Here is a 13,234-nt window from a genome sequence, read left to right as displayed (position 1 = left end):
TGGATGCAAACTAGTGTGTATAGAATGGATAGACAACAAGGCCTTACTCTATAGCACTGGGAACCGTCTTCAACATCCTGTGAAAAACCATAATGAAAAAGGACATGAAAAAGAGTATATATGTATTTTAATTGAATCAAATGCTCTGCTGCATAGTAGAAATTATACAATATTGCAAATCACCTATACTCCAGAAAAACAAATTAAAAAAATAAATATGCCATTTTTATATAAAAATATTAGGCAATAAAATGTTCATATACAATACTTCTCAGGTAACCGCAAACTTGACTTATATATTATCTAGTTGGTCTCATGAAAACATTTCCTATCTTTCCGTTACTATTTTGGAAGATAGGCAAGTATGATGATAAGGAGAAAAATCTGACAGTAAAATAGATTAGCAGTTTCATATTTAAAAAACTTAAGACTTAATATGAGGAAAAACAAGTTGGATCACCCACCAGAAAACAGAACCTAAAAGAAGAGTAAGGAGAAAATGAACAGGCTACTTAACACCAACTGCAGTCTCTACAATAAAACAGAGCATACACTGACATGAATCAGCCACAGGTGTACATGTGTCCCCCCCATCCTGAACCCCCCACCTCCCGCCCCATCCCATCCCTCAGGGCTGTCCCAGTGCACCAGCTGTGAGTGCCCTGTATGGCAAAAACCACTATAATATTGTGAAGCAATGAGCCTCCAATTAAAATTAACTAACATAAAAAATAAAACAGAAAATGTATGGTTGAACCATACACAATGTGATCATAGAAGCAGAGTAACACTGTGGACTCCTTGAAGAAAACCTACTCAATATTCTCTAATATTCTCTAATAGTCTATATGGGAAAAGAATCTGAAAAAGAATCTACATGTGTAACTGAATCACTTCGCTGTACCCTGAAGCTAACGCAACAGTGTAAATCCATTCGCTATTGTTGTTGTTGTACTTCCCCGGTAGCTCAGCTGGTAAAGAAGCCGCCTGCAATGCAGGAGACCCCGGTTCAATTCCTGGGTCAGGAAGATCCCCTGGAGAAGGGATAGGCTACCCACTCCAGTATTCTTGGGCTTCCCCCGGTGGCTCAGCTGGTAAAGAAACCACCGACAGTGTGGGAGACCTAGGTTCAATCCTGGGTTGGGAAGATCCCCTGGAGAAGAGAACTGCTACCCACTCCAGTATTCTGGCCTGCAGAATTCCATGGACAGAGGAGCCTGGCGGGCTACAGTCCATGGGGGTCATTAAGAGTCAGACATGACTGAGTGACTTCAAATTCACAGTTGTTAGTCGTTAAGTTGTGTCCAACTCTTTGGCGACCCCCTGAACTCTAGCCTACCAGCTGCTCTTCTGTCCATACTTCAATAGAAAATAAAAATTAAAAGAAAAAAAAAGAAAAGAAAACCAAGCAACGCCAATGCAGGTACTCAGAGGCGCTGCCAGGGATATGAAGGACTGGGCAGACCCCACTAGATGTGGAGATACATCAGTGGATGCAGAGTCCAATTCAGGCCCAAGGGAGCCAGCACCAGAGACTGCTGGCCCCCAGGAGGCGCCAACTAAATCCTGGTTGAGTCAAAAGACGAACCGAATAGAGAAGTTGAGGGTGTCCCTGTAAAGTCACAGATCCGACTGGGAGAAGGGGAGCCCTGCCCTGCAGGGGATGGAGCTGAGCTGGTTGCAGGAACCTCCCCAGAACTTGCTGCTCTGAGCAGCGACCCCAGGACCTGGTGAACTGACTTCTTTTTTCCCAACACGCAAATAGCCCAAGCTATTTAGCTAGAATGCAATGTGAAAAAAAAAATGCTAATATATTTTTAAAATTATATGTTTGGCAAAAAGAAAAATGAGAGCATTTGAATAGTTTCCCTTGCTTCCCCTCTATATCATACATCTAACTGCAGCTGGCAAATGTATTCAGGGAACCGAATATGCTGTTCTTATGGCGTCAGCGCATGGGCTCCAATCGGATGCCGAATCCTGCTAGATTTCATACCCAGTTAGGTCTTACTGAGGGGAACATCACGGCAAATGGCACAGTCTTCTCTGGCTGGAATGCAATCAATAAAAGAGAAAGCCCACCTGCATTGCAGCTGCTACTTCACAGACTCTTTGCCAGAAATCACTGTTAAACAGAGCTGTGGGTATGTTATGTTTGTGGTTTTCCTTCTGACAAAAAGATGAGTTGGACTGAAGGTTTGCCTTGACTTGCTTTTATAGTTTCTATTGTTTTTTTTTTTAAAGGAAACAATACTTGGTAGTGTCATTTTATTTAGTTCTCTTCGAGGCAATCCTTTGATATTTTATGAATTACTTATCTCATTCTAATAAGGCTGAACATGGAAAATTAACCTCCTATACATTCCTAATTAGTTTTTAATGAATTTTAGCTTCTCTGTTAGGAAAAGATCTATCCAACTAACTACTAGGAATTTAATCTCCATTACTGAAGCATATGACAGCCATCCCAAGGGGGAAAATGTCCTTGAGGTGTGTGTGTGTGTGTGTGTGAGTGAGAGAGAGAGTGAGACAGGGAGTCATTCTCAGAAATAACTAAAATACCTAATTTTTTCCCTTCAACTTTGATTGCATATGGAGCCAGGATCATTTACAATTAATGAATGACTTCATTATGAAACACTGAGAAAAACAAAAATTATGATATTCAGATATACTGAATTGCTTGCTTCTGCTTATGCCCTATGCTTTTAATCAAGATTTAATAAAAAAATGGAACTAACTAGCTAATTACATAATTAAATTGAATTTTCCAACTTAAAAACACATTGACTAGAAGGAAACCAATGGCATACATAGTATAGTAAAAGGAATAATTTCAAAAAAATTAAGACATTACTTTAGTTAATGAACTAGCATTCATGGATTTTCCTATGCTAAATTTTATAATATATGGTAATTTAACAGAATAACTTGTGCTATTAACATTCATTTTCTTCAACTATAACCCTTGTTTTTCCCCTCTCAATTGACCTAGTTTCTTTGACTTTTCTGGAAAGAAAAGTTTTTACATATAGAGAAAATTTTCATTAACACAAGAAATAATCTATGTTTGAACTGTATTTGAGTTTAAGAAATATTGGATATGCACTTTGGAAATATCTTGTCCACAAAGGAATCAATTTGATTTAAAGACTTCATGAGGACCATTAACATAACATTAGGCCATGTCAAAAGTGAAATGTAAAAGTAGTCTGGAATAAGGAAAGCAGTGGCCAAATATTTCACACACTATACTAAAAATAAAAAGAGGCCAGATTGTAATTAATGCAGACAATGAAGAAAAAGGATTTGTAAAGAATGTTAGTTAATGAGAGGCACACTTTTTTTAGGCAAAGATAGGTGAATTATCTTTTAAGAACTGAAGAGAATACCTAAAAAAAGTTCAGAGTAATATATAAATCTTTTCTACTCATATAAGTAGATAATGTAATAATTAAATTATTATTAATTAAATAAATAGAAAATTAAATATTTTGGAATATATTGATTACATTTTCATTTTGTCTCAAATATAGGGAAAATAAATGCTTTTATTGAATAGATATGTACTCTATATAAGTAATAATAGGTCACAAGCCATCAAAAAACCACATATTTAAATTACCTAGACTGTGTGTAATTTAGTGTCTGTTACTTTCTCAGCTGGTAAGGAAAATGTCAAGGTTGGTTGACACTTTATCATGAGGAGCCTCTCTCAACTGAATGATCTTTCTGGCTTTTTAAGCCATAAGAGTTCATGGCCTAGAATTTCATATTCTGGGTACCTACTATGTTTAAATAACTTTGAAATTATGCATGTTTGCAGGCATGTATATGCAAAACTGTCTCTGAAATCACTCATTTGAGGTAAAAACACTGGTTGAAATTCAAAATGAATGAATCAGTGTAGTTACCCTAAGCAGCTTTAAGGATTAGGCAGTCAAACAGACAAATACATGACTCATTATCCTACAAGCAAAATAACATATATGTCATAAAGCTTGAAACAGTTCTGAATACACACAATGGAAGGAATACTTATTCATTCAGCATGAGGAAATGAGTTACAACTGGAAGCTTTTTAACAATAAAAGTGACACAATGAAATTCATTCTCAATACTGACTTTGTTACAGTTTTGTCCCTGTAAAATGCAGGCCTATCAGGACACAAGGGTGCTGAAAATGCCAGTGGTGATGACAGTGGTTTAACTGGGATGCTGGGAGGATGCTGCTGCTGGTGACAGCTGGACCGCCCACTTACTGAGTGCTTCACGTGCATCAAGAACTTGCTAAGAGTTAATATCCATTACCTCTAATCTTGATAGCAATTTTGTAAGGACAATTTTTCTCCGCTACATGAACGAATGAGCCTTAGAATAATTAAATAGCTCTCCTTGGGTCACATTCATGTACAATCAGAGGCCAGAATGGAAAGGTGGGTCTGCAAAGCTCCACAGCCCACATATGTAATATTTCACCAGGATACTTTCTGTTAGTTCTAGGAGAGGGACACATATTCTAAAAACCAAGAAGACATAATAAGGAGTGTCTCATCAAAGCTGCAAGTGAAATCAAGCAGCAAATAGCATAAATATTGTAAACAAATAACAAAATCAGTAACTTTAGAGGTCAGTGGTAATGCTAGAGAACATATCCATGAGTAGTAACCATGACAACCAGACTGTACGCGACTAAAATGGTGGTAAGATTCCAAGTAGTTTTCAGAGAGATATGGAGACATGGTATTATTTTGAGGGAGGAAAACAAGCCTAAAAGAAAGTTATTTCTTTCTTTCTTTTTTTTTTTTTTTTTGGTTTTGCTTATTATAATAGGAAATTCTCAAGCATCTTTAGAATTTGCAGAGAAAGAACTGTAAAAAGAGAGGAAGAGACTTCAGGAGCACATAGGGAAATGAAGGGGCACAGAACTAGAGAATGAAACTGCATGTGAATAAAAGCACAGCTAGATGAGCTGGCGAAACCCAAGGACTTAGAAACTCTAGGTATTTTATTTTCAAATCAGTGGTCAGGTAGATAAAGAATCTTAGATTAGTGAAACCAATAGATGGAGATCAGTAAAGTGCCAAGATTCAGAGACTAACTTCAGAGGTTCCACTTAGCAAACAGAGAGGGCCCAAGAATGAAATTTTTTTTTCAAAGTACAAACGGAGAGTCCATACAAAGCTGAAGGGGGTGAACAAAACACAGTGATGGGGAATCAGGCAATGCTCACACATCTGGGCAGGTCAGGGTCCTGGTTAAGAGAGATTCTGCTTTGGAAGAGGTTGTGCTCCTGATAAAGACCAGAAAGGCAGGGAAGGATGACTACACACAGATCTATGACCAAACTAAAGGGAAGCTGACGGCATTCTCAACACTTTGTTCCTTCTAACTGTGCAGGGTAGCAGGGATCCGGGAGTGTGCAGAAGGCATGAAGACGCGAGAAGAGCCAGGAGGTGTGTACCAGCCGTCCTGCGGACAGAATGAGAGCCCCAGACGTGAGAAATGGAGCTCAAAGCGGAAAGCACATGTTCTGTGATTAAATGTCCATTATCGCGCTGTGAGGAACACCGTACCCAAACAGTCATAATCGCTCCTGAAAGCAAAAGTGGCCTCCGCGCAGAAGCAGTGTGTGTGCAACTATTAGAAGATTGGGGCTTTGGGAATAAACAGCCAGTGTTCCTTGCGGCAACTTCTTCCAACATTAGATACAAACGTTTGAGAAACAAGACTGCCCCGAGCTCCCATCTGGTTCCCGTGTAGGGTGGGTAGCCCATGCAGACCTGGAGAAATTTGTCTGGTATTGAACACGGCCTGCAGGAAAGCAAACACCTGCATGACATCCTAACAAACAGATTTCCTTTTTTTTATGACTTTAAATTATTTTTAATTGAAATATAGTTGATTTACAATGTTGTGTTAGTTTCAGGTGTATAGCAAAGTAAATTTGTTTATGTATTATATATATGTATTTTATATATATATATGTATGTATTTATTTTATATGCTCCTCTTGTGGCTCAGCTGGTAATGAATCTGCCTGCAATGCATCCTGGGTTTGATCCCTGGGTTGGGAAGATACCCTGGAGAAGGGAAAGGCTACCCACTCCAGTATTCTGGCCTGGAGAATTCCACGGACTGTACAGTCCATGGGGTAGCAAAGAGTCAAACACGACTGAGCAACTTTCACTTCAGTTTATGTGTGTGTGTGTGTGTTTTAGTTGTCTCTCAGTTGTGTCCAACTCTTTGCAACCTCAAAGACTGTAGCCCACAAGTTTCCTCTGTCCATATTTTCTCCAGGCAAGAATACTGCAGTGGGTTGCCATTTCCTTCTCCAAGGAATCTTCCCAACCCAAGTATCGAATTTGGGTCTCCTGCACTGCAGGCAGATTCTTTACCGTCTGAGTCAAATTTCATATATACATATGTGTGTGTTTGTGTGTGTGTGTGTGTGTGTGTATAAAATAATGAATCTATAGACTGAACTATATATATACACATTATTTTATAGATTCTTTTCTGTGATAGGTTATTACAAGATATTGAGTGGCAATCCCGTGCTATATAGCAGATCCTTGTTGATTATCTATTTTATATATACTAGTGTGTATATTTTTATCCCAAACCCCTAATTTATCCCCCCCACCTTTTCCTTTTAGGAACCATAAGTTTGCTTTCCATGTCTCTGGGTCTATTTGTTTTGTAAATATGCAACCCTCCATCACGCCAGCAAACAGACTTCCTAAGCAATGAGCCCGAGCACGGAGTTCCTTCTCTGCCTGTACCTGGGCCTTCGCCGGCCACCACAAGCCCAGCTTTGGTGCTGCCTCTGTGCGCACTGCTCCCCCTGGGCTGCAAGTGCTCTGTATGCTCTTGAAATATTATCCTATTAAATTGTTTTAGTTCTTAACTCTCATACCCATGGGGTAGATAGGAAGGAAGCAGCGTTATTTAATTATAAAGTAACTCTCCCCTTAACCAAATGCTTTAAATTATACCAGGGCAATTTTTTCATTGGTGGCATTTAAATGAAAGTTATATACAGCTGTCTCCTCAGCAGGAGTACTCTGTCCCCTACCCTTAATTTGACCTGAAGAGATTTTCCAGACTGAGTTAGCCAGCATGCCCATCAACCAGAACTCTAGACTTGGAAGACACATCTATCAGTGTTTTCTAAAAGCTCTTTCTAACAGGGCCTGGGAAAACATAGAGGGGTTTTTACCCTACCTGAGAATTACCTTCCTTGAATGTGCTCATATATGAAAAGCATTTAATTTTAGTGGAAATTTAAACAAAGGGACCATGTTTACAGCAGAAGGTTGACACAAACTGCAAAACACCATTTATCAGAAAATAGTACGTCTTAAGAGGCAATGTTCCAAAGCAAATGCCCTCAGTTAATTCTTCAGAGAAAACATTTCCCCTGTGGCTGCAACCTTCCCACTACCAGACAAGCAAAGCGCTCAGCCCCTGCTCTCCTCTCTTCTATCATAAAGATTCTGAATCTCCCCTTGCTCTTGTGGTTTTGCCTCCATCCCTCAAATCCCGAGCACTCAGGTGTCTCTGGGCCGCTCTCTGCTCCCTTCAAACTCCAACCGCCTTTTTTCATCTTTGGATGACCACCCTCCACAGGGCTCCCTGCTGCTGTTTCCTTCTTCTCTCAGGTCTGGGCAGCCTGGGCATTCTGGGCAGGTGACCTCACCATCTAATTCTCCAAGAGAGACCGAGACGGACCATCGCATCTATCATGAGCTCATTCCTAGAATCCCCCCACTTCAATCAGTGACCCTGCTATTTCTTGTCCTTCTCTCCAAGGTCAAAAAATACAGACACCCTTCTTGTTTGCTGGGGTCCAAGCTGCCCACACACTGGCCCACACCCCCTCCCCAGGGTGCATTTCAGGGAAACTCATCAAAGGCAGCACATTTGCTGTCTTATTTGTCTTGCTCCTTCCTTCACAGGTTTTGTTTTGTTTTTTCATAATGTGCATCTATTTATTATTTATACATTTTATTTCATTGAAGTATAGTTGATTTACAATGCCTTGCTAGCTTCAGCTGCAGCAAACTGATTCGGTTACATGCATGCCTGCTCAGTTTCTCTTTGCAACCCTATTGACTGTAGCCTGTCATTAAAGCATTTGGTTAAGGGGAGAGTTACTTTATAATTAAATAACGCTGCTTCCTTCCTATCTACCCCATGGGTATGAGGGTTGACTGTGCAACCCTCTGCACATGGGATTCTCCAGGCAAGAATACTGGAGTGAGTTGCCATTTCCTCCTCCAGGGGATCTTCCAGGCCCAGGGTATTCAGTTATACATATCTATATATCTATTCTTTTTCAGACTCTTTTTTTCCATTATAGGTTATTGCATGATATTGAACATAGTTCCCTGTTCTACACAGTAGGACTTTATTATTTATCTGTTTTATATATGAGTGTGTATATGTTAATCCCAAATTCCTAACTTGCCCCTCGCTTCCCCTTTGTAGCCGTAAGTGTGTTTGTACATCTTTATACATAATCAAATCAGCAAACAACCCAAGGAAATCTCACTCTCCATCCTCACAATGTGCTTGAACCTGCTGTCCACTCACTCGTCCACTTAAGGACCCTCAATGCTCAGATCCATTCTTGCTGGTGTCCACAAGCCAGGTCTGCACCAACTCCCTTGTACCAGATGCAAAGAAGCTTATAGGTCCCTTCCAAAGCATGTGCACACGTAACTCCTGAGCACACGCACATCCTGTGCCTTTGACGCTGTCACACCAACTTGTCCCCTGTCCTGTGACCCCTTCAAGGCCTCATCTGTGCGGCTGGAGGTTCTCGTTAGTGACGTCAGCCTGTGAGGCCAGCCCTCGCTTCTCACCCAGGCTCCTAGCCCTTCCATCAGGAAAACAGATCAGCGCTCTACACCCACAGGGAACACCCACACGTGTAACATGTCTACAGTCATGAAACGTCCCAAGTGCTGGTTTGTCAAACTGCCCTCCTCCTATTCCCACACATAACATTCCACATGGAAGCTCCCTTCTAAATGAGAGTCTCCTCTAGATTTCCTTATGAGCTACTGGAGCTCAGGACCCATATTTTCTATTTCATACACTTCTTACTCCTCAGGTCCCCTTTGCAGACCACATAATAAGAACAAATCTGACTCCATGTTCAGTCTATTTCTTTTATTTTAACCTTTGTGTTCTGTTGTTTTCACTATAAGTTAATCACTAAAGGCAGGTTGTCTATAGCTTAAAGAATACATAATGGGCTACCTCCAGGAACCCCACCTCCCATGCAGTGAGCATTAACCTAAATATCTTTGTTTAGCTCACAGGAAACATTCTGACCAGGCCCACCTGTGAATGGGGGCAGAAAAGAAGAAATTAACACTTCCCCTCTGGAGTCAGCAGGAACCAGGAAACATTTGCAACTGCTTACCACCTTGTTTCTGCTTTGCCTCCTCACCTCCCACCTCTTTGTTCTATTAAAAACAAAACAAAACAAAAGCCACAGCTAGCATCCACAGCCAGGGAAGATAGTTCTTTAGGCCATTAGTCCACTGTCTCCTCAGTCTGCTGACTTTCTGAATAAAGTCACTATTTCTTGTCCCGATAACTCCTCTCTTGATTTATTGGCCTGTTGTGTGGCAAGCAGTAGGAACTTGGACTTGGTAAAAATAGTGCATATTCATAAAAAATTTGTCAACCACCTGAATAGTACTATGTTAAGTGCCAAGAAGAGAAGACAAAACACGGAACCCGGTTGGTGAATCCCCCGCATGGATGCAGCGCTGGGGATGGTGCAGAGCCTGCTGTGAGAGGGAGCAGGAGGGAAGCCCTTTCTCCTGCCTTCTCAGTTCTGAGCGGGTCTCCGTCATCACCTTTAATTTAGATTCCCTGCCCCCTGATCCCCGACTTCTTGATCCTTAAGATTATTTTCCGCTATCCAGAGGGCTGGCAGCAAAGATGAATAACATCTGCATTTCCTAATCCAACACGGGCATAACAGTGTTTGTTCTGCCTTAGTCATGATTAACATGAAGATCAAATATGAATTGTACTTGAAAGCAATTTGTAATGTTTTATCCTTGGTTTTAATCTCTGACTTTCACAGAAAAGTAAAGCTTGCTTCCTAAGTCACTGACCCAAACCACAATGTGACACTAAGCTTTCCTCCCAGGGACTTACTCTTTTATAGAATTTACATCTCCTCTGGATTTATATTCACTGCATATTCTCATCTGTTACCTCAAATAATATACCTTCTCTGAATACCAAAGTCCTTCTATTTAAAGTGACTTATAAATCTCATTTTAAAATGACCTTGTGCTTTTAAAACTTGCCTCTCTGACAGTCAAACCAAAATTTCCAACTTGGTACTCTTCTAAGAAAGAAAGTGAAGTCGCTCAGTCGTGTCTGACTCTTTGTGACCCTATGGACTGTAGCCTACCAGGCTCCTCTTTCCATGGGATTTTCCAGGCAAAAGCACTGGACTGGGTTGCCATTTCCTTCTCCAGGAGATCTTCCCAACCCAGGAGTTGAACCCAGGTCTCCCTCACTGTAGGCAGATGCTTTACTGTTTGAGCCACCAGGGAAATCTCCGACCATACTGGATATGTTGCCTTACGGATATGCCAGCCCCTCCAATCATCACCAGGAAGCTTTGCTTTTGTCCGTGACATACTACCTTAAAAACGCACCAAGTCAGGAAAATACAACTTTATATTCACTCTCCTAATCTCAGTTGCTTACTGAGATTATTTTTTAGAATGCTTCTTTTTCTTGCTTTATTTATATTATATATATATATATATATATATATATATATATATATATATATATCCTTATTTAATCTTCTTTATTACTTGACCTACTGTTAAGACAATCGATAACAAAAAGAAGAGAGTGTATTAGCACGCACAGTGTAATCAGATGAGTAGCCAGGAAACAATACAAAATGGTCCTTTGTCCACTATAATTTCTAGAGAAGTAGATCTCATAAACTCACTTACCCAGTCCAGAAATAATGACTTCTAAAGCCTTAAATATCCACTGAGACAAATGATGCCAATCATAATTTCTCATGTATACCCAAACTGCACAAAGATAAAGCTTTAAATGTGATCATTGTAAATTCAGATTTAAATTCTCTTGTATTAAAAACTACAAGGGAGTAAACAGCAAAGCCAAATGACTTAAGAGCAAAACTCTTTCAGACAGGACTGTATGTATCTAAGTATCATGAACATGATAATGTAAGACATCAAACTCTGGACATTTGTGGCATTCTAAACAATTAAGTACAGTTTTGGCATATAAACAAAGATCCAATCAAACTTTAAGTTAATAAGAATATAATGTTTATTTTTAATCTTTTAAATATAAAAAACAATGAAAATAAAATACAGATCACAAAATCCTCATTTGGTAGATTATTTTGAAAAGTAAAAAATTTGTAATAAGGTAGCTTTCTATCCCACACTAAAAGGCAAACAAAATATTTTCCCTAGATTTATACTCCAAACTTGGGCTTCCTAGGTGGCGCTAGTGGTAAACAATTTGCTGCGAATACAAGAGACTAAGAAATGCGGATTCAGTCCCTGGGAAATGGCAACCCACTCCAGTATTCTTGCCTGAGAAATCCTATGGACAGAGGAGGCTGGTGGGATACAGTCCACGGGGTTGCAAAGGGTTGGACATGACTGGGTGTCTGTGCAAAAAACTCCAAACTTAGTACAATCTAAAAACTGTTCAAATCTATGAAAAAACAACAACAAAAAAATGACCAATTTAAACTACCTGGGAAAGGGTAAGGAGAGGAGATTAATAATCAGGGTCAGTTGCATACAGATGGAAAAAACCACTTGCAGTCACTCCCAAATATAACCCTACATATTATACAGAAGTATTAGTGTCAGTTGCTCAATCATGTCCAACTCTTTGAGACCCCATGGACTGTATCCTCTGTCCATGGAATTTTCCAGGCAAGAATACTGGAGTGGGTTGCCATTCCCTTCTCCAGGGGATCTTCCCAACCCAGGAATCAAACTCCAGTCTCCGGCATTGCAGACAGATTCTTTACAGTCTGAGTGACCAGGGAAGCCCCATTACGTAAATCACAGTGTAAATAAAAGTGCCTATATTATGGAACTGTGACATTTTGTTTAAAAATGACATTAATAAAAATAAACAGCTGGATATCATTGGTGCACAAAGACTAATGTAATGTTGATAAGGCTGGGAAATACTGAAATATAGTTAAGACTCAAAACACAAGTTTACCCAAAAAAAGTTTTCCAGAGAAATAAAATGGTAGATAAGAAAGCAGAACTTTTACACAGGATGGCCTTTGAGACCAATTTGAAACATATTATGAAAGTGAAAGTGAAAAGTCGGTCAGTCATGTCCGACTCTTTGCGACCCCATGGACAATCCAGTCCGTGGAATTCTCCAGGCCAGAACACTGGAATGGGTTGCCCTTCTCCAGGGGATCTTCCAACCCAGGGACTGAACCCAGGTCTCCTGCATTGCAGGCAGATTCTTTACCAGCTGAGTCCCCCAACCCACCGTAAATCCTAGTTGATGTAAAAAGACAGAGGAAGGTTAAAGCAAAGTAAAACTTCTTCCCGAGTCTCCTGCCCCAGTGAATTTAGGGGACAAAGTCACCAACACTGAACTCTGTCCACCTGTCATATTTCCCTTTAGCAATCCCATCTCCCTTTCTCTGTTATCACATTTTGTCTCTCTCCCCAGCAAATCCTGGCTCCTGGAATCAGAGCTTAAAGAGCATAAGAGGTTATTATCCCAGAGTCAACTGAAGTCTGTACATTAACCAAAAGCTCTAAGTTAACTACCAAGAGTGCAAACCTCAAATTCTTATTCTGAGTCCAGCATCTGATGATCAATATTTGGCACTAACTAGATAAATAAGGTATAATCAGAATTTATAAGCTGAGTCAGATGTAGTTAAATCAGAACCCAATATTTGCAGCTTACGATTTGGTGTGAAACGCAAAAGACAGGAATAGACAGTCACACCTCAAATGCTATTAGAATTGGAAACATTAAGAATAAGATAAAAACAAAACAAGGCAAATTACTTTGACAAATAAAAATTCTTGTTAAAAAAAAAGCGAGCATATCATATCCATCCGATAATTAGCAAAACTGAACATTTTTCTGCCCTTAAATTAGTTTAAACACAGGCAGATGTCTTTCTACTATACTAAAATTTTTC

General features: G+C 39.8%; 1 protein-coding gene across 1 annotated transcript in view; it reads right to left on the bottom strand.

The window, feature by feature from the left end:
• The window catches only part of ADGRB3 (adhesion G protein-coupled receptor B3), an 844,067-nt gene that overhangs the window by 698,488 nt on the left and 132,345 nt on the right, over window positions 1–13,234 (bottom strand). The gene's annotated exons all lie outside the window — the stretch shown is intronic.

This window comes from Muntiacus reevesi, chromosome 19 (assembly GCF_963930625.1).
Source record: "Muntiacus reevesi chromosome 19, mMunRee1.1, whole genome shotgun sequence".
Classification (NCBI taxonomy): Eukaryota; Metazoa; Chordata; class Mammalia; order Artiodactyla; family Cervidae; genus Muntiacus; species Muntiacus reevesi.
Note: the sequence above shows the minus strand (reverse complement) of the source record. Positions and strands in the feature narration are given on the sequence as shown.